The following is a 22,460-nucleotide window of genomic DNA, read 5'->3' as shown; positions in this document are numbered from 1 at the left end:
AAACAATACATTTTTGGGAAACAGTCGTGGCTATCTAAGTTTATTTATTCAACGTTGCAGAACCTGAAGGGGAGGGAGACATATCTCAAAGGAGATTATTTACAACTTAGCAAACCATATATTATGTTGTGTAGTATTGTACTTCACAATCTATTAAATTAACTGAACAATATGAAGCTAGTAACTATGTTTAATTAGTGCTGGTTTTACGGTTATAAATTGCTAAAATAATGTAAGAAAGACAATTTGACCGCCTGTTCTAAAGTGAAAGTTATATCCACATTAATTATTGCACTAATTGAGTGATATTTAGGTTTATTGTCCTAGAATAAGGCAATAATTATGGCTAAACTGCCAACAACACAGTACTACAGAGAATTTGACTCCCTGTTGTAAAGATTTACACTAGGGGTGTGCCCGAAGCACAATAACTTATTCGGAAAGGCACGGATAATGACTTCAAAACGAACGAATAATTTTGCCGAATAATATGCGGCTAAGGCTGAAACAGTCACAGCTTATGTTTGATGGATAACAGGTAAGCCAGGGGATCATAGCACGAAACTTAAATGTCTATAATCACTACGCAATAATGTCCGTGTGAAATGAATGTGTGTAAACTTTAGGAATGAAATGAGCGCAAATCAAAAAGCAGCTCCCTGCGCTTCTCTCTGAAATCAGAGCTTTAACGGGATGGTTGAATATGATTTCACTTTTCTAACTTTAGTTAGTGTATAATGTTGCTGTTTGAGCATAAACAACATCTGCAAAGTTACGAAGCTCAAAGTTCAAAGCAAAGGGAGATATTTGCTTTTAAATAAATCGTTTTTTAAGGACTACAACAAACGGCTGGTAGGAACTACACAACATTCCTCCAGGGTTAGTGACATCACTAACCCTAGAATTTACATAAACCCCGTCCCCTGAACACAATTTAGAGATTATCAAGACAGAATATGCTAATCAATGAGTAGAAGATAACTAAACATAGTTACTAGCTTCAAATTGTTCAGTTAACATAATAGATGGTGAGGTACATTACTACACAAAAATAATATGGTTTGCTATGTTGTTAATATGAAAGAATGTTGATCCTTCAAATGTTTAATACATGTTAAATAACGGGTAATATGTCCTTACTATTTGTTAATCATGAATAACTAGTGTACTTATGCTTAACTAATGCATAATTCTGGACTATTAAAATAAAGTGTTACCAGAGTTCTTAATGACATGCATATTTTGGACATAGTCAGGTGCAAAAACAAGAAGGTTACTTTGTTGTCTTGCCTTGTACACATGTCCGCGACGTCGGTGTTTGTGCAGAGGTTGCGTATGTTTGCGCACAGATAACGGATAATCGCTCGCACCTTGGAACCTATTTCCGGTAGTGCGTTCTTGAACCACCAGGCTCTGTTTTGTGCGGATGGGCGGCCGGAGCGCGTTAAGGGTTTTCTGTTAGAACGTTGTCGTTAATAACTAATGATCTTCGCATGTAAGTGAATCAATCAAAACTAACTTGAGCTGGACAATAACTTTATTCTAGAGCTGCTGTAAAGCCAAAACAATCTGTTACTTTAATTTATTATCACTGTAAAGCTGCTTTCAAACAATTCATATTGTTAAAAGCGCTATATAAATTAAGGTGACTTGACTTCCCTTGCATAGACTTTTTGTCACTGCTGGTTTTACTGTTCTAAATAACAATAGGACTTAGCCTAGATTTAATACCAGATTTCTTTGTTTTTTAAGTCTGCAAATATTTCAAATGTATTATGTAAATTGGTACTTAAGTAAATGGTGTGTGATTATATGCATGAAATTCATTCAGTGACAGTAGAATACAAACAGTCTTACCGGTGTATTCTCAAGATCAGTTTCATCTGAATCCGTATATACGTATATCATAACAGCTTCACATTATTTATTGGACCTGACACTGTAAGAACAAAATGCATTAGATAGGTCTACTTACTGCTCACAAACTTGATAGAGGCAGCGTACACTGGCCAGCCATGTTTTGGCTTTTTCCCTTTCTGCCATTCCACAGCAGCTGAACAGTCAGTTTGCGGGTATCCATCGTCACCCATCTTGGTGTCATCATATTTACGTATGGCTTCGGTTTTCACCTCGCTATACATCCCAGCATCCTCCCCACTGACCCATTGGACCACTGCAAACTTTCTCATCACACCTTGGGCTTTAAAAGAGTTTGGCTTTTAGTGAATTTAGATTACGGCGGTTTCATCAGATCTCACATGGGAAGGTCACAGTTTTGTGTCTTGTGAGTCTGATTGTAGCGTCATGGGCATCATTTTTGCTTTGTAATAACAGTTTGCCAGACACAGACATAATGCTAGGCCAGCTAAATGTCAGCTGCATGCAAGTTAGCTGCAGATCTGTGAAAAATTTGTACAATCGATAATTAGGGCTGTCGATTTAATGCGGTAATCTGATTAATTAACGTTAGTTGTGAGAAAATAACGCGATTAAAATATTTTAACTCAATTAACCCACCCATTCTACACAGAAATGACCTCTGGTAAACGTCATGTAAAGAATTATGCTAGATATGACAGGGTGACTGCACTTGGAGTGCCAAAGATTAGGCCAGTGTCTGAAAATAATATGAATGCATTGCATGCATTGCTAGATGTACCTGGGACCTCTATTGGCAGGTACTACAACAGAATAGTTGTCAACGGAGAGGTAATTCACAGCCAAACATACACAAAGACAAAAAAGGAACAACTCGGTTGTGATATTGAAAGATGGCAGTATTTTCAAGGTTTCACATTTTCTCTGTGTCAGTGATGACCAATATCACTTATATGCAGTTGGCAAATTTGGAAATTGTACAGTGCAGAAGCTGGTTCGAGGATCTGCTGTCAAAATATCACTGACCTTTATGCGGACTGTTCATTTTCCTACAGGATTTGAAAGAGCAGTTGACAGCAATGACATTGTGAGGCCGTGTATTTACATAAACTGTGAACTGTCTGGGCCTGTTTTTTGTGAACCAATCAGAACATATTATTGCAAATGAACAATGTTGAGTCAAATATGTTTCAAGAACAGTGATTAAAATGTTTAAAATTGGCTGGAATAAATTGTTGTATACGTGACGAACTCTGGTGGTGATATGCATAAGAATCACTTCACATTTTGGAAAGTTTTATGTTTGTAGGTTAAGAATAGAACTGTTGTATACTAAACTTAGTAATTAGTACTAAAGTTTAGAGAAATTGTGACAAATGAAAATAAAATCTGGTGATGCAGGATTTAAAATGAAAACTATTGATATATGAAATATGCAACTGTATCTTGTAGAATACACTAATAAATAATTTTCTAATTAAAATGTGTGCTTGTGTGTGTAGTTTAAATGTTGTGTTTCATCTAAGGTTGATTATACAGTATATGACCATGTTTGATTATAGGCATAGGGCTCCACTTAGGACAAGGCAAGAGCATGAGTTAAGTACAGCCTTATACTGCTAAACTGCACTGTGTTTTATACATGTCTTAATATGCTGGACATTCATATTAAATTTGCATTATTTTCCTATGTTTTTACTTCATCAAAAACTATATGCCTTTAGTTGTATGTAGGACATATATGATTAAAAATACATTAATATTATGCAATTTATATATGTGTTTTTTGCAGCATATATGTCCCTTACAATATTCTGTTGGAACATACAAGAATCACAGGTTTTTTTAGCAAACCTTTTCCATATGGGCATGTAACTCATTGTATTGTATTCTTATTGTAGGATTAGCCTTTAACAGAAGTTGCAGAGTTAACATTGTTAAAATATCTCACTGGAAATGCTGCCGTGGCAAGGGGGGCTGAAATTTGTCATTGTTGCAGAAATAATATCATAAAGAACATACTCGTGCATAACGATTTCTGTGAAGGTCTAGAGAATTGAACTCATGGCCTTCTTGACTCTATCTTGGAAATGTCAAACCGCAAAACTCCCTATATTTATATTATATTTTGAGGAACAGCTCAGAGCTAATAACATAAACAATATACATGCTGCTCTTCAGACAAACCAGAAATAAGATAGAGTCCACGTCATCTACTACTAGGCAAACCATGCAGCTGTGTCAACTAAAACTCGAGTGCGTTATGAATGTTATGACTTATGAGATCGAACACATTTCATGTCTGCCTAGCAACTAGATCTGTAATACGTTTGTAATATCTGTATGTACCTGCCCCGGAACTCTTGGCAATCAGACTTCTGACATGTATAAAAGTGTGTGTTGTTGCAAAAATAAACTGAAGACAAACGATCTGGCGTTGTGTTGGTGACTTTACTTCCCGGGCTCGTAATGCACTGAAGGGTTCCTACTGTTGCTGTGATAAAATTGGGAAGCGATCCACATGTACCTGAAGGGTTTTGACTGGCAGTCAAGTTGTACCTTAACAATTGGGGGCTCGTCCGGGATTATACAGTCAGGTGAGTAGTCTCTTTACTGTTTTGCCTATGTAATGAAACCTAAGAACTGCTCCCTGATTGTATCAGTAATCATGAGTCAGGATTATTATATTTTAGTTCACATCACATGCAATAGTCGGGACCTGAAAGTATTATATATTGTGTGTCTTTATCCGTTATTGGGTGAGTAGGAAGAACAGATGGGAGGCTCGGAAAGCACACCTGCTCTGAGACCTGGGGAAACGCCAGGTGCATGGGTGTCACGGGTGTCTGCGAGATATTATGTTATACCTTTTGTTGATGATCTGGCTGGATGGTCAGAGGGCATGAGTCCTCAGGTTATGCCATATCCAAGGGAAGGTAGTTTTGAGGATCTTAATGTCAAGGAGATGCATTGTATGATTTTTGAAGGTTGGGGAGACCCGGACTGGGATTATGATTATATGACAAAATGTTGTCTTGAATGGGAAAGACGGAGACCATTGTGGCTTCATGAATGGGCAATTAAATCTAAGCTATCCACGACCAAAATTACCACGGGGACCGCAAAAGCAGGTTGCTAAGGCTTTGCCGCCACCCTATTGTTCTGATTCAAGGGGTATAGCCACAGCACCAGCATCAAGCAAGGGAATAAAAAAAGACAGTATGTGACACGAGGGAGAGAGAAAAAGGAGATCCTTTTCAGGGGATTTTTCAAGTAACTTCTCGTGATGTGAGGGTGTTTCCTCCCACTCTGCAGGATTTGTCACTTATAATTAAAACCCTGCCGTCGCCTTTTCCTAATCCCACGCACTATGTGGACATGTTGATAAGATTAAGCCGTCATAGCAATCTTGCGTGTGCGGACTATCGCTTTATTTTGGCACAAACTCTGGGCGAACATTATGATGAAGATGAGGTGGTTCAAGACGTAGCTGTTTTGGACCCACTTTATGATAACCCTAAGGAGATAGAGGAGGATGACGAGGACAGGGAACCTAGTCTTAAGGTTGATACTGAGGACCCACCTGGCAGCATTAGGAAAGAGAGGGAAAAGGGGTAAAGGAAAAAGTAAGATTCAATTTGCATGGAAAGAGCCTGAAACTATGGATGTATTGCGAAAGCAACTTACCAAATACTTACTCAAGATAGCCGGTAAGAAACAAGATATTACAGGCACTGTTGGCTGTAAACAGGGAACAGAGGAGCGCACTCTCCTGTTTTATGCCCATTTTTATAAAACATGGACAGAGGAGGGTCTGCTCCCAATTGACGATGATCAGACTAAAATGACATTTGTCAACACCTTTTTGACAAATTGTAGACCACAAGTGGCCTCTGTCATCAGACTCCACGTACAGCATAAATATGCCAAGACTCAGAAGGAATGGAAATTACGACTGTCGGAATTAGAAGAAGCAGGTGCTTTTCTGATAGGAAAAGGCAAAACAGCATGTCAGATGTTTCAGCAAGATGGAACACAACGACAAACCGGGCAGAGTGGCGGCACTAGAAAGCCTGGAAAATGTTATTATTGTGGGAAAGATGGACATTGGTCGTGTGAGTGCAGGCAGAGACAAAGGGATCGGAAAAATGGTCAGAATAACGCAGTGTACAGAGGACAAAACTCACAGAATAGAGCACAGGATGGGGTGCCAGGATATACTCCTCCTTTTGACCAGAGTACCCTTCCCCAATAGGGGTGCCCACAGAGCATCGAGCTATCTTTATCTCTACTGCAACGGTCCATGCCTGTACAATCAGAGTATGATTTGCCTTTATTGAATTTGGAGTTAGACGGTGTAATCACTGCCTTCTTAGTAGACACAGGGGCTACTCTTTCCTCCTTATGTAACGGATATTCTGGACAATTGTTAACTAGCCCCCATCGCTCTGTGGGAATAACGGGGGTCTCCTCTGAATGTTATGAAACTCCGACTTTAACTGTAACTTGTAGTTTAGACCCTGCCATTAGATTTGAACATGCATTTGTGGTGCTGCCTCAATGTCCCTATAATCTGTTGGGAAGAGATCTGTTAATCAAAATGGGTCTCTCAGTCTGTTTTGATGGACCTAGAATTTCTCTTACTACTAAGCATATTTCTGTTTTTCACCACTCCTGTATCCACTGCCACTCGATCATGGATGAGCAGAGTCCCTGAAAATGTATGGGCACAGCACAAAGATGAAGTAGGATTAGTGGATGTGGAACCTTACAAAGCTATACTGAAAACTCAAGAGCCAATGTACGTAAAGCAGTATCCCATGTCGCAGGAAAAGGTTGAGGCTATAGACGGTCTACTGTACTCCCTTATGCAACAGGGAGTGATTGTGCTGACCGTTTCACGGTACAACATGCCGGTAAACCCAGTTAAGAAAGCCTCAGGTGGTTGGCGCTTTACTCAGGACTTAAGGCGAATTAATTAATTGGTTTCACCTGTGGTCCCCGATGTGCCATCACGGATTACTTCCATACCACATAACCACACAAATTTTTCAGTAATTCTGCCTTCTTCTCAGTGCTGGTGCACCTTGATACGCGGCCACTGATTGTGTTCACACATAGGGGAAAACAATATACCTGGACACGTTTGCCTCAGGGGTACGTGGACTCGCCTGCTGTTTTTTCTGCTGTCATGTGTAATGCCCTAAAAGACTTGTTGCTACCTGATGGCAGTGTGGTTTTACAATATGCTGATGATTTGTTGGTCTCGGCTGAATCTGAAGAGACTTGCGTAGATGCCTCCGTTGCACTGCTTAAACATCTGGAGAAAAAGGGTTTCAAGGTTGCTAAAGCGAAAATGCAGTTTGCGCAGAAAACTGTGAACTCTCTGGGTTTTGTACTGTCACAGGGAAAAAGAGCCTTGGCCCCCTCCCGCATGCACGCTGTGGAGACATTGATGTTTCCCAGGACCATGACTCAGCTGTTGTCCTTCTTGGGATTAATTAACTGTTGCAGACACTGGATTCCTGATTTTTCCACATATGACAAAATTCAGAGAAAATGTATTGACTCTGAACATAACACTGTGCTTCCCACACCTGATGGAGAGGCAGCTTTTTGTCATCTCAAACAGGCAATCTCTTCGACACCAGCACTGGGTCTTCCGAACTACCAACTCTCGTTCCACCTGTACGTTACCGAAGGAGGAGGAACTGCTGCTGCTGTACTTGCTCAAGACCACGGTGGCCTAATGAGACCCTGTGCCTTCCTGTCCAAAACCTTGGATGCTGTTGCCTGCAGACTACCCCGGTGTTTGCACACGGGGGCTGCCAGCGCGTTGATGGCGATTGATGCAGAGAAGCTGGTCCTATCACACCCACTCATTCTACACACACCACATCAAGTAACACATTCTGAAAAACATGCAGACAACACATGACATCACAAAGGCGATCAGGGTATGAAACGATCTTGTGTTCCACTGAAAATCTGGAAATTAAACCTTCCACCTCTCTGAGTTCCCCTGCACATTTCTTGCATAAATTGCTACATGGAATGGAATGGAATGGAATTCGACCCAGCAGGGGTTTGCGAGGGCCATGATTGTACATGGGAGATTGCCTGTACTACTGGAATTAGGTCCAATTTGAAAGAAACCCCACTCTCACAGGGGAGGGTGCTGTATGTGGATGGGTCCTGCTCTAAACCCAGTGACAGTGTGACACTTTGTGATTATGCTGTTTGTATATTACGGGAAGTGGTGGAGGCGTATGCTCTCCCTTTCAGTTCTGCTCAAGCGGCTGAGCTATTCGCTCTGACGAGAGCCTGTCTCTTGTCAGAAGGGGAGGATGTGACTATCTACACCGATAGTCGATATGTTTTTGGGGTTGCACATGATTTCGGCAGGATCTGGCAGACGAGGGGTTTCACTGCAGCTAATGGTAAGGGGATAGCTAACGCTTCCCTGGTTGAATCTTTAATTCAAGCCTGCAGTAAACCACATAAACTTGCTATAGTCAAAACCAAAGGTCATAGCACATTAGACACTGAGGAAGCACAGGGAAACAAGAGGGCTGACAACGCTGCTAAAGCGGCGGCCGTCACACAGTTTTTTTCCCCATGACCCTGCTTTACAGTCTAACACACAGGTGGTTTCTTCTTGCCTCTTTGCCTCTGCCTTGCTGCCACGAGATATTGATTTGTTTCATATGCAACAATGCACGGGGGAAAAGGACTTAGCTTTTTGGAAAGCTGCAGGGTGTAGATCCGATGACAATGCATGATCAAGAGAGTCGACTGGCTCTCCCTACTTCTGGGTTACCATTTTTGGTTCATGATCTGCATGGAGTAACGCACAGGGACAGGAGATCAGTTGAACGGGAAATACAAACTAAATATTGCATATATCATTCGCGAGATATCACCAGGCAATTGTTGCAGAGTTGTCTTACGTGTGCAAGACATAACCTTCAGGGCTATAAGGATACTCATCAGGCGTTGGTTTATCCAGACGCTCCTTTTCTGCAGTGGCAGGTTGACCTCGATGGGCTTTGAAGTACTTATTAGTACTGGTGGACCCTTTCAGTAAATGGGTTGAGGCTTTTCCTTGCTCCAAGGAAAACGCCCCGACGGTGGTAAAGATTTTGGCAAAAGAAATTATTCCCCGTTATGGCATCCCTGTAGGTATAGACAGTGATCAAGGAACCACTTTCACCTCCAAGGTGACCTCTGCACTGATGAAATATTTGAACATTGATTGGAAATTCCACATTCCTTACCACCCTCAGTCTTCTGGGGTCGTGGAAAGAATGAACCAAACCATCAAGAAAAAACTAACCAAGGCAATGGCTGAAAAAGCAACAAAGGATTGGGTCACGCTTCTGCCCATGGTGTTGGCTGAAATACGCCTTTCTCCCAGTAGAACTACTGGAGTCTCACCGTTCGAGTCGGTGTTTGGTGTTCCCTTCCCCACCCCGTGGGTAAGGAAGCAGGGACGGGGCCCTGCACCTAACCCTGATATCTCTGTGTTACGGGCAGAATATGCGCTCTTGCTAGCCGACAAATTGGCATCGATACATGGGGGAAAAAAAAAAAATCGCTCACACTTTACCAGGAAATAGTGGTCTTCCTACTCATCCATATGTGGTTGGGGATGAAGTGCTAATTAAAACCTTGAATCCTAGGAAGCTGGGGGACATGGCTTACAGCCCACCCTGCGAGGTGATGGCTGTGACTCGAACTGCTGTTTTAACTGATCTTTTCCCCACAATTGATACATGCATCCAGTGTGAAACATGCGCCTGATAACTTGAGACAAAATTTTCTCCTTCCAGGTACAATGATGTGGCATATCCTGTTCCTCCTGATCTGCTGCCTGATGTATTGTTTAATGTTGGCTAGTATTTTGGATCCTGGTAGTCTTTTTAATTCTTTATGTGCTTCCTACCGCATTGATATAAGTGACTCCGGTCCTAGGCTGTTTGTACAACCTGTTCAGCTTCCTCCATCATCCCCTGGTAAACCTTTCTTCTCACTTTGCTGGTCCAGAACAGATGCTTGGGGTATCAATAATGGTCTTGGTAACTTACCCCCAGCTATGTGTAAACACACGCACACACCCCCTTCACCCCGTAACATCTCTCGGATTCATCAAACGCCTAGCCTTCATAAGCATAGTGAACTAACCTGTGATGATAGAAAACCATCCTGTAACATATCCTTTCCACTCTGTGGTACATTCATGGTGAAAGTTTGGTATTGGGTTTGTGGTAATAAAGCTTATTCCCACTTTCCCTACGATTGGGTCGGATCTTGTGCCTTCACATGGCTGACTGACGGACTCTATATTTTGGTCAAAGGTCAGCTCCCCTCCATGAGGAGACAAAAACGAGAGTCAACCCTCCTTAATCAGCAAAGCATGGACTCCTCTATTCCGGAAGAGCACAGACTAACCTCCAGAGCGCAACGTTTCTGGACTGCTATGATCTCCCCCATTGGTGTGCCTCAGCAGTGGAATATTATCGAACACGTACATTATAGACTTGCACAGTTTACCAATGAAACAATCATGGCACTAGAAGCCGTCAGGGTTGAGCTAACGGCAACACAGCTCATGACCAACCAGAATCGATTAGCGCTTGACATGTTACTAACCAAGGAGTCTACACTCGGCACCTTTATCCCACCGAATGATGCGGATGAAGGAAATATTACCAAAGCTTTACAGGATATGAGAGACGTTGCCAAGCAGCTTAGAAAAGATGAAGTGGGAGAGGAAAGTTGGGGATGGTGGTGGACGATGTTTGGGTGGTTAGCACCTTATGTATCCATGGCTTTACCTTGTATAATCATTTTTGTATTGTTGGTGTGTTTTGGTCCATGCATCTGTATGTGTATTCAAAATTGTTTAACTAACATGATGACTTCAATGATGGAATCTGTGGATCCTAAAAGGCTTGGTGCCCACCGGGCCCAGCTAATGAAAGCTAAGGATCATGCTGGAATAAAGTATTAATGTAATATGGAGCATAGCGACAGTAAGGATTTTTATATAACATTCATAACTGTTGGGGATAATTAAGTTTGGTGGGCATACGGATTATTTAACCTACTGTAACCATGTAACTCATTGTATTGTATTCTTATTGTAGGATTAGCCTTTAACAGAAGTTGCAGAGTTAACATTGTTAAAATATTTAACTGGAAATGTTGCTGTGGCAAGGGGGGCTGAAATTTGTCATTGTTGCAGAAATAATATCATAAATAACATACTTGCGCATAACTATTTCTGTGAAGGTCTAGACAATTGAACTCATGGCCTTCTTGACTCTATCTTGGAAATGTCAAACCGCAAAACTCCCTATATTTATATTATATTTTGAGGAACAGCTCAGAGCTAATAACATGTAGTGTTATGTTGGGTGTATTTTGATAAGAGCATTTTAGCTCTGAGCTGAAGCACTGATCTAAAGAAGACCTCTCCCCCCCAAAGTTATCAGATTTCCTTAGCTCATCAGCTTGGAACTGGTTTGCATCAAAGTGACAGTTTTGGGGAGGATGGCACCGAGAATGGGCTGAATGTTTTGGAGTCCTGCTGTGAGATGTCTGGAGAAAGGGGCCTGTAGGTGATAAAAACTCTTTGAAGTGGACGAGAGCCAAAATCCCGACATAGAGCTACGAACCCGGGCCAACCGGCATTTCAAAAAGATGGCATGGATTGACATCAGTCATAAATCAAGCCCCCCTCCAATAGGACACTGGGGGCTGAAACCGAAATCCAATCTCAAAAAATTCAAGAACCAATCACCTATTGATCTGACAGACTATAAGGAACAGCGCACGGCCTTTTTCTCTCTCTCACCTGAACCAGAAACTCGCTGCCACAGCTCAACCTGTAGCTCTGTTGCCAGAACCAGAACCAGAAACCAACTAAGTCTTTGCCGGCAACAGAAGAGTTAAACTGGGAGAAGGAGATTGAGCTGTACGAAGCATTCTTTTAAAGGACTTTATTAAATAAAGAACTTTACAGACTGCGCATGCCTGCCTGTGCCCACCTGATCAGTGGAGTTTTACAGCTGGACAATTGACTAAGTCGACTGAATACGAAAGTGTCAGTCATTTAAATAGCTATTTGAGTCTTAAGAAACTTGACCCTTGGAACGAACAGGGCCCTGCTTTCCTCAAAGACTTTGTCTTCAAGTAACTACGGTGGAACCCTGCTTACAAAGAAGATTTTGTGCACAACCTTGGAGCCTTCAAACCAGTGGAAAATCTGTTTGGAAAAGACTCTACATTCGTGAAACCCCAACTTCCAGGTGCATCGACTGAGTGGAAGTTCTTGGACAAAGCCGAACCGGACTGCCTTTGTTCCAAACCACACGGACCTCGTGCCGTGTGCTGTTATCTGAGCCCGAAGCCAGAGAGGCCTCTCTGCGACGAAGTTCAGATAAGTTTAACAGTTTGGAGTTCATGATTCATGACATTTGAGAAATCAATTAGAAATGTTAATCTGTGATTCATAACTCTAGAATGTGTAATATCATTTAGTTTTCTTAATTATAAATGTGTGTTGCATTAAACGGTTTTGTTGATAATTTTAGAAATAAAATCTGTCAACGCTGAGAAATATCTTCTCATTCCTGTTTAACTGTTTAGTCTGAAATTGACACAAGTTAATAGACACCAGATTATTGGTGGCCCTGCCTATCCTTAATTATTGAATAATAATCAGTTAAGGGAAATTGTGGAACAAGTAATGATAGGATCTTTCTCGGCACCTAAACGTAAATGAGACTGATATATATATAACGAAAAGTTACCTGACATAAATACTAACCTGCGTAGTAATTTAATGTCTGACTAACAATACTAATGAGAGACTCACCTTCGTCTTACTAACCGGTATTGTAGTCAATGTGTTTATAACCTTTTTTGTTGAACGATTTGTGCGTTATCATATGCGATCCCATGGTCTTTGATTTGGTCACGGAAGTGATTTGTCTTTGATTTGTTGATCTAGAGTTGAATTTTAATTAGTTTTTCCCTTTTGTATAATTAGTGTAGTGCTACATTTAGTCTTTGTTTTTGAATAAATTTGACAATTTATATCTTTGGAATTGGTGTCTGCGTCCAATTATTACACAAATTGAGTTCTACAAGATTCCAGGATTCGTGATAAGGTGATACTATAAATTCACTTCTTTAATTGAAATTTATAAGTGTACCTTACGCTACAAACATAAACAATATACATGCTGCTCTTCAGACAAACCAGAAATAAGATAGAGTCCACGTCATCTACTACTAGGCAAACCGTGCAGCTGTGTCAACTAAAACTCGAGTGCGTTATGAATGTTATGACTTATGAGATAGAACACATTTCATGTCTGCCTAGCAACTAGATCTGTAATACGTTTGTAATATCTGTATGTACCTGCCCCGGAACTCTTGGCAATCAGACTTCTGACATGTATAAAAGTGTGTGTTGTTGCAAAAATAAACTGAAGACAAACGATCTGGCATTGTGTCGGTGACTTTACTTCCCAGGCTCGTAATGCACTGAAGGGTTCCTACTGTTGCTGTGATAAAATTGGGAAGCGATCCACATGTACCTGAAGGGTTTTGACTGGCAGTCAAGTTGTACCTTAACAAGCAGTATGGAAGGAGGCTGCTGTCTGCCTCCACAGTGAGGTCCAGATCTCCATCTCCTCCGTGAAACTCTCATCTGCAAATTTTATAAGTTTACCAACTATCCCAGAGTATTTTACGCTGAATACCTACAGCTTTTGGTCTTTAGTCTTTTGGATTTTTGGACCTTGTCAAAAGCTTTCTGAAGTATATCATATCATATGCTTTCACATGATCTACAGTTGCAGTTGCATGTTCAAAAAACTACAATAGATTAGCAAGACATCTGCCAAGAATATGGTTTTCATTAAGATGAAATATTTTACTCCAAAATTAAATGTAAAGTAATGCAGATGAGAATGATTGGTTTGTCATTTCCTGGCTCAGTTGTGTCCCCTTTCTATGGGATAGATATGACATTTGCAGTTTTCCAATCAGCTTTGGTACAAATGGGTTATGGGAGTGTAAGGTTTTATGGTTAAATTCCAGTTATGCTTCATACACCTATATTTTTTCTGCCTTCTATATTATGTCAGTACAAATACATGTAGCATGCTTCTATTATATATAAAAAGGGTTTAATTACAGTTTCTCAATTGATATGACATTTCTCCAAACTAACAGAGGACAGGAGAGGAGGCGAGACTCAATGACATCCTAATTCCACAAGAAGAACAAGGCTTGGAACAACCAGAATGGATACAGTTTGTGGTGCTTTGGGACAATGTTATATTCCACCATTCAGCACTTCATGTTTCACACTCAGTTTACAGAATAATGTAAGGTGTAAACTCCAGGTTCACAAACTAATACATCACCTTTGGGGAGTTGTACACATTAAGTTTGCAGTGTTTACAACTATCTGCATACCTTGGAGATCACCATATATATTTGTACAGATGGTTTGCATACTGTTCCAAAATCCTTTATAGAATATCGTAAGGTGTAAATGTCAGGTGTACAAACTCATAAATCACCTTTGGAAATTTGTAAACTGCACATTTGCAAAAGTTAAATTTGACAAACATTGTAGGCCATCAGGTTCAGAATGTATTAACTTAGGTTTGTGTATAGTTTGCACAGCAGTACAATGTAAATTTAAAGTAAGTAACCACATGTCTAGCCACTGGTAAACTGAAGGTTTACTAGAATTTCCGTATCAATTGGGAGAAAGATATTCACAGCAAAGGCACAGACAGGTTGCTGGGCAAAATTATATTTGTATTTTAAAATAACACACAAATAGCACAGGGACAAACAAACAGAAAACCCTACCATTTCCACAGCTCCACTCTCTTCCATTGCAGGCTAAGGCTTCTTTAATAAGGTGTTAGGCTGGCCCATGGAATAATTTACTGATTAGCCAACCATACATGAGGCTGCAATTTGCTGCATTCTCATGCTGGTCAATCAGTCAATTATGTCACCCAACTCCAACAGGCTGTGAGCGGCAGCCAGTCTCTTAGTAGGGTACTCTCTCCTGCTATCTAGGCCTATATTTTCCACTGTGTACAAATTGCAGATGCCATAGTAAATGTATGTGGGCAATTTGTCCTCAAGGGAATATCAGGTGCTTAGTGTTCACAATGTTTAGAATGGAAATAAACATTTTTATCTTTCACTTATACTTTTTCTGCAAACCATAGGGGACCTGAAGTAATAGAAGTGGGTTGCAAGCTAATATTCTGTCTTTTTTGTACATGAAAAAAATATATAATTTTAAAATAAGACAGTAATTGTTTTATCTCATGGACTCCTCGATTACATTTCAGCAAATAATAATGAATTTATCAACAGCCCCCACCCTCCAGTGGAGTTTTGCAAACTTAGCGCTCCACTCCATCCCATAATCTGCTCTCTCCCATTTATATTGAGATCCGACACATCGTCATTTACAAATTAAGTTCTGCTGCTGGATATGAACAGATATGTTATATTTATTATGGTATAATATGTGTTTTTGTAATGTTAGGCTACAGTTACAGCTATATTCTATGTGCATACTGCATTCCTAAAACTCATAGGGTTAGCATGAAAAGGCCTACAGCACATGGCAGTTGCTTCAATGCATTTAGGGGTGTGGTCCTGGTCAAGACAATCTCCTGAACTCCAAACTGAATGTCTGAATGGGAAAGAAAGGCGATTTAAGCAATTTTGAGCGTGGCATGGTTGTTGGTGCCAGACGGGCCGGTCTGAGTATTTCACAATCTGCTCAGTTACTGGGATTTTCACGCACAACCATTTCTAGGGTTTACAAAGAATGGTGTGAAAAGGGAAAAACATCCAGTATGCGGCAGTCCTGTGGGCGAAAATGCCTTGTTGATGCTAGAGGTCAGAGGAGAATGGGCCGACTGATTCAAGCTGATAGAAGAGCAACTTTGACTGAAATAACCACTCGTTACAACCGAGGTATGCAGAAAAGCATTTGTGAAGACAGCAGAAGACCCCACCGGGTACCACTCATCTCCACTACAAATAGGAAAAAAGAGGCTACAATTTGCACAAGCTCACCAAAATTGGACAGTTGAAGACTGGAAAAATGTTGCCTGGTCTGATGAGTCTCGATTTCTGTTGAGACATTCAGATGGTAGAGTCAGAATTTGGCGTAAACAGAATGAGAACATGGATCCATCATGCCTTGTTACCACTGTGCAGGCTGGTGGTGGTGGTGTAATGGTGTGGGGGATGTTTTCTTGGCACACTTTAGGCCCCTTAGTGCCAATTGGGCATAGTTTAAATGCCACGGCCTACCTGAGCATTGTTTCTGACCATGTCCATCCCTTTATGACCACCATGTACCCATCCTCTGATGGCTACTTCCAGCAGGATAATGCACCATGTCACAAAGGTCGAATCATTTCAAATTGGTTTCTTGAACATGACAATGAGTTCACTGCACTAAACTGGCCCCCACAGTCACCAGATCTCAACCCAATAGAGCATCTTTGGGATGTGGTGGAACGGGAGCTTCGTGCCCTGGATGTGCATCCCACAAATCTCCATCAACTGCAAGATGCTATCCTATCAATATGGGCCAACATTTCTAAAGAATGCTTTCAGCACCTTGTTGAATCAATGCCACGTAGAATTAAGGCAGTTCTGAAGGCGAAAGGGGGTCAAACACAGTATTAGTATGGTGTTCCTAATAATCCTTTAGGTGAGTGTGTATATATATATATATATATATATATATATATTTTTTTTTTTATTCTTAAATTCCTGGGATGCACTACGACATAAATGCATTCCATGTACATTTGCCAAGTAATTTACAATATACTAGCCAGCAGTATATTATATTTGTATTATGTAAACAAATTCAATATTTACTCATTCTAGATCAGTGGTTCTCAAACTTTTTTAACCTAGGGACCCCTAAACTTAAGTAGTAAAACCTGCAGACCCCTAACACCCCCTTATTATTATTTTTCATGTTATGTTGATAGTTATTACAAATATTACTGTGGTTAAATTATTATTATTATTATCATTATATGAACAGATTAACAGATATACAAAGTGCATCTTGATATCTTACCTGATACTGTGACGTCCTCAAGGACCAAAGGAAAGGATCCAAGTGCAGGCTTAGATATGGAGCAGATAATCCGATAAGGGCAAAACGAGAGAGAGTTAACAAGGACAGTCCAAGGTCAATCGATCAGGCGAACAGGCTAGTAGGGAGATCCAAAAGGGGTAAACGAGAGGGTAGCAAAAGGTCAAATACACAGTTACACAAACAAGAAACAAGGGTCAGAATTGCAAGACTTCACGATGAATCTAGGAGGGGTTTAAGTACTGTGAAGGAGAGAGGGTTTGAACGAGGTGAATGAAAGATTGACCAATGATAGGAGAGGAGGACAGAACAGGTGCACCTGGTAGGGAAGAATGTGGAAAGACTGGTTTGGCTGGGCAAAGGAAAGGAGAAGCACTAGACTAGTATTCGGGAGAGGGAGACCTCTGGTGGTGAACTAAGGTGGAACCAGGGGAGACCATGACAGATACTAATGAGATCCTTGTGGTTGTTTGGCAGCACACAGCTTGTCCAGTTGTGTCTCACCTGACACATCCACCAGTTTGTCCAGTTGCAAACTATATTTGCCACTTGCTTGAATACGGTGTAATAATTAGTCTTTTACAGATTTTGCAGCTGACGTGATTCGCCTTTTGATGGTGTCATGTGATACAGGCACATTCTTCAATTTATTATCAGCATCGTCCCCTAACATTTCATGGCACATATCAATTGCAGCTGGCATTAGAAAAATTTAATCTTTATTTGTTTTTCTAAACAATTCCGCTTCCTTTCAAAGTACTGCCGTGGCTTGTCATTAGAAAGTACTTCCCCACAAATTACACATTGGGGCCTTGGTTCGCCAGCAACACAAACGCACAAAAAACCAAGCTGAATGTAGCTGTCATCATATTTTGATAGGGGTTCGATTTCGCTTCTTTCTTTCTCCACTGTTGTGTTTTTGATGTTTTCTGTTACCGAAGTAGAGGGAGTCCCTTTTCTAATTACAAACGTATCCATCGTATTTATAAAAACACACACTGGAAGAAAACTGAAAATATGACCTTTCATTTTTTTCTGCGCACTGTACACAACTGCCATAAAGCAGACAGTGGCACGTGATAAATAAAAGATAAATCAGAACCTCAGCTTTGCGTCACTGTCAGTAATGTAAAAATCATGAAGTATTCCCATGCAAAACACATTATTTTGACGAATTTAAAGTTTTCTTATCTAAATATAAATTACAGCATAGCTAGGTGAAATCTGGATACTGCCAAGTCACTGTATCGACTTGGCATGTACAACATTAAACTGTCAGAGCACGGTGTGTGACTATATTGCCTTCACATTCGCGGACCCTCCTCCATTACAGGGCAGAGAGGAGAGACTTTTCACTATATCCACTGTATTACAACAACAGGCTTTCCGGACTCTAGTTCAGGCCTCAATAGCAGCCCGAACCCCAGCTCTAGCCAGTGCCAGAATGTCAAACCGGGCCCATACAATTCTACACCCAATTCAGTTAAACCAGCAGAAAAACAGCCCTAACCTTAACGAAAGCCCAAGTTTAATGAGGACTCTAACCCTAAGCCTAGCTCGGAACAAAATGTAACATTAAATATGTCAATCAAATTTATTTTAGTGCATAATGTAGCTAAATTACTCATCATAATACTACATGTAAACATCAGACCATTCCTGCCTTGAATACTCCCATTGTTTTAATAGCTTTGTTTAATCCTTGTCTTTGTCCGTAATAGGGGGGGTTTACTAAATGATAAACATCTGTAATGAGATTTAGGAAACATACTACTGTTAAATCATTTGATATCTGTGTTATATAGAGTAAAGAGTTAATTGATTGAACAGGGTTGGCTTTAATCATGTGAATAACGGAATTACCAGTCTGGTTTGTTACAGGTGTTAGTGGGTTGATATCGGAGTGTTTGTATTGCTTTTTATATTAGATTCTCATTTATTTGTTGTGCTTAATTATTGCATAAGAACACAAGAAAGAACATAAAGTTTACAAATGACAGGAGGCCATTCGACGCATCGTGCTCCTTTGATGTCCATTAATAACTTAGTGATCCAAGGATCCTATCCAGTCTATTTTTGAATGTTCCCAAATTGTCAGCTTCAACTACATCGCTGGGCAGTGTGTTCCAGATTTTGACGAGTCTCTATGTGAAGAAGTGTCTCTTGTTTTCTGTCTTGAATGCCTTGAAGCCCAAGCTCCTCTGGTTTAACATGGTCAATGCCTTTCATGATTTTGAATACTTCAATCAAGTCCCCATGTAGTCTCCTCTATTCCAGGGTGAAAAGGTTAAGTTCCCTCAGTCTCCCCAAGTAGGACATTCCCTTCTCCTAGATCTTTCTCATGCATTACTTCATCTAGTTCTATTCCTCCCATAGTGTAATTATAGTGGACATTTTTGTTACCTGCATGTAATACCTTGTACTTGTCCAAATTAGAAATTAGAAAAAAAATAGATTAGAAAAAGCAAAGGCCCTAATTCTGATCCCTGTGGAACTCCACTAACAACCTCACTCAAGTTAGAAGCAACTCCTGTTATCAACACCCTCCATTTCCTATAGATCAACCAGTTCATAATCCATCTACTTACATTACCCAGAATGCCTACAGCTTCCAATTTGAGGATCAGTCTTTGTGTAATGTACCATGGGGTACAGGAACAGGGGACCCAGTTGTGGTACGTGGTAGAGGTGGTCAGACAGGCATGGGTCAGGTACCGGCAGGACAGGGCAAGGCAAAGATGTGGACGCCTCGGGATATCGGGTAGCAATACACATAATTGTAAGCAAAAACTGGTTGCCAGACTTTGATTTTGGTAACGGTCCTACACAGTCCACCAATACATGCTCAAATGGTTCCCCCAGGACAGGGATAGGACATAGAGGAGAAGGAGGAATTACCTGATTAGGTTTACCGACAGTTTGACATATATGACATGTACGGCAGAACTGTGCCACCCTAAATACCTAATGTGCTAGACAACATACATCCCTACGTGTAACCGTGTAAACCCATGGGTACCTCACCTATCTACATGTTCTCCCCTGAACAGAGCACAATACAGAATACAATGTAAACGGAAACAAAACAGAGAAGAAACAGTGGATATTTACACAAGGAAAAACAATCAATCAAAAAGGTATTTTACACAAACAGACAGGGTAGCAACACGAAACGGCGTTGCAATCGGTAGTCTCCCATAATAGAGGAATGACGGGGTATTTAAACAGTAGTTGGAGACATCTGATTGGACAGGAACAGCACGGAACAGCGGAGCTGAGTGACGGGGACGATAGCCAATCACAGCGGGACACCTGCGTACAATAGGGATAGGAGGAGAACAGACACAGAGCACACGCGCGTAACACTCATCTATTTTCTGTCTAATAATTTTTTACAACATTTTACAAGTAATGCAGGTAAGACTGATGGTCTGTAATTTCCTGGCTCAGTTTTGTCCCCTTTCTTGTGGATTGGTATGACATGCAAACCTGTATAGAATAGATAGGTGTGTATGAGGGAAAAGGATCTGGATAGAAAAAACATGCTCCCACACAGTTTCAACTTGCAAGTGTTATAAGGTCTTTGATCAAAATATTGCATTCTATTGAATTATATCACTTGCTAGTAGAAACAGTGTGCGGGAGCATCTTTTTCAAATTAATCCATCACATATGCAATAACATGGCAGCTAATAGGGATCTGTATAAATATACTAAACTAACACATGAGAAGGGGTGTTATATGGTTAAACATTGTCGCTCTTCATACTCCTCATCCTCTTCACTGCTACTCCCTTCTCTGGGTTTCTGCATGTCATTAAAAGGATTTCATTGGATTGGCTAGATATTCATAGAGTCCCGGTCTGTGGTTGGGTAAAAAATATGTAATCTCTAGGAATGATGATAGACAGTAATGTCCTTTCCATTGGTCAAAACCATGCACGCCAGCAAAGACACGATGTTAACAAACCGCACGCTTCTCTTCAGCAGAATCTCCGCTATGTTGCAAAAAATGCATGTCTCTATCTCAAACCGTTTCCCCATAAATTAATATGTTGTAATTGATGCAATTGATGAATACTTATCTAACATAACAACTTTGTTAAATAAATATCTACGTAAAAATACATTAATAGAAGCCGTATGGAAATGGCAAAATAACAGCAAACCTGTCAACTGTCACGCATCTCGTGTATTATTGTTCCCCAACATTATCACAACTTGTCACAATTTCAAATTAACTATAAAGATTGTGACTATTTGTTTTATAAACAAATATTTTGCAATTGCAGCTGTAATTGACCAACCAATATGTTTTTCCTTTTCATTTTTTATACATTTTCATTCAATTGCCAGTTTAATAATGTGAGCTGCAATGAAAATGCACATTAGCGTTCTTGTGGCAATGTTTTCTGGTCACAACAGCGAAATACAAAATGTATAAGACCTATCTAGCTAGCTAATTTATACAATCTACTCGACTAAATGATTGACTTTTCCTCTCCAAACCACACTCAGACTGCTGCTCTATGTTCGGAAACATAAAGTTGCGTTCAAGTTACAGTGAATACAAAATAAAGAGCAGTAGCTGGCTGTGTCTGTATTAATGTGTTTGTTGCGGACCTCTTTCCTTTTCTGTCATATTATAATTCTGAAACAATTTGATCCAGGTAATTAAAAAGTCAGTAATTATGACTGAAAAGTAATTAAAAGTAATTATTTTTCCACATCCTTAACCACCTTACTTCTGCTTCATTTTCCCCCATGAAATATGTCCTCCTGGACCAAAGAATGTCCAGATGCCATATATTTAATAAAAGAATGATACTGCTTTTGATGCCAAATCAACTAACATAACAACAAATTAATTCGTATTTGGAACATACCGACAAATCAGAAACTAAAAGTTGAGTACACTTGTTGGCTACCCACCAAAGTAGCTGGTAAAATTGATAGATTTATCTGCCACTGGCTAAATCTACTGTTTACAACCCATTGTCCCAAGTTTGAATGTTTTGCAACAAAGTTCACATCGCTGGATCATTTCAGCCAGCCACAATATTTATCGTCCTCCCACTTGCATTTACCCATGGCTGAGCATGCATTGCTTGCTCGCAGAGTCATGTTCTTGTAGGTAATGGACGTTGCGGAAATAGTCATTGTTGTGGGATATAAAATACTGGTAAAATAAAACTAAAACTAAACAGAAATTGACATGCTCATTCATTCTGCCCCCTCCTACAATTCCAGACATTTTAAGACATTTTAGACTTTAAGACGTTTTAAGACTTTTAAGGATCCGCGGGGACCCTGTACATACAGGTGCAGTGCATATTTCAGTTGTCTCCACTCTTCCAGTCCAGAGACAGATCAGCAAAGGACTGTACGGGTTGATTAAGAA

Source organism: Amia ocellicauda, chromosome 22, assembly GCF_036373705.1.
Source record: "Amia ocellicauda isolate fAmiCal2 chromosome 22, fAmiCal2.hap1, whole genome shotgun sequence".
NCBI lineage: Eukaryota > Metazoa > Chordata > Actinopteri > Amiiformes > Amiidae > Amia > Amia ocellicauda.
This window is presented reverse-complemented; position numbering follows the sequence as displayed.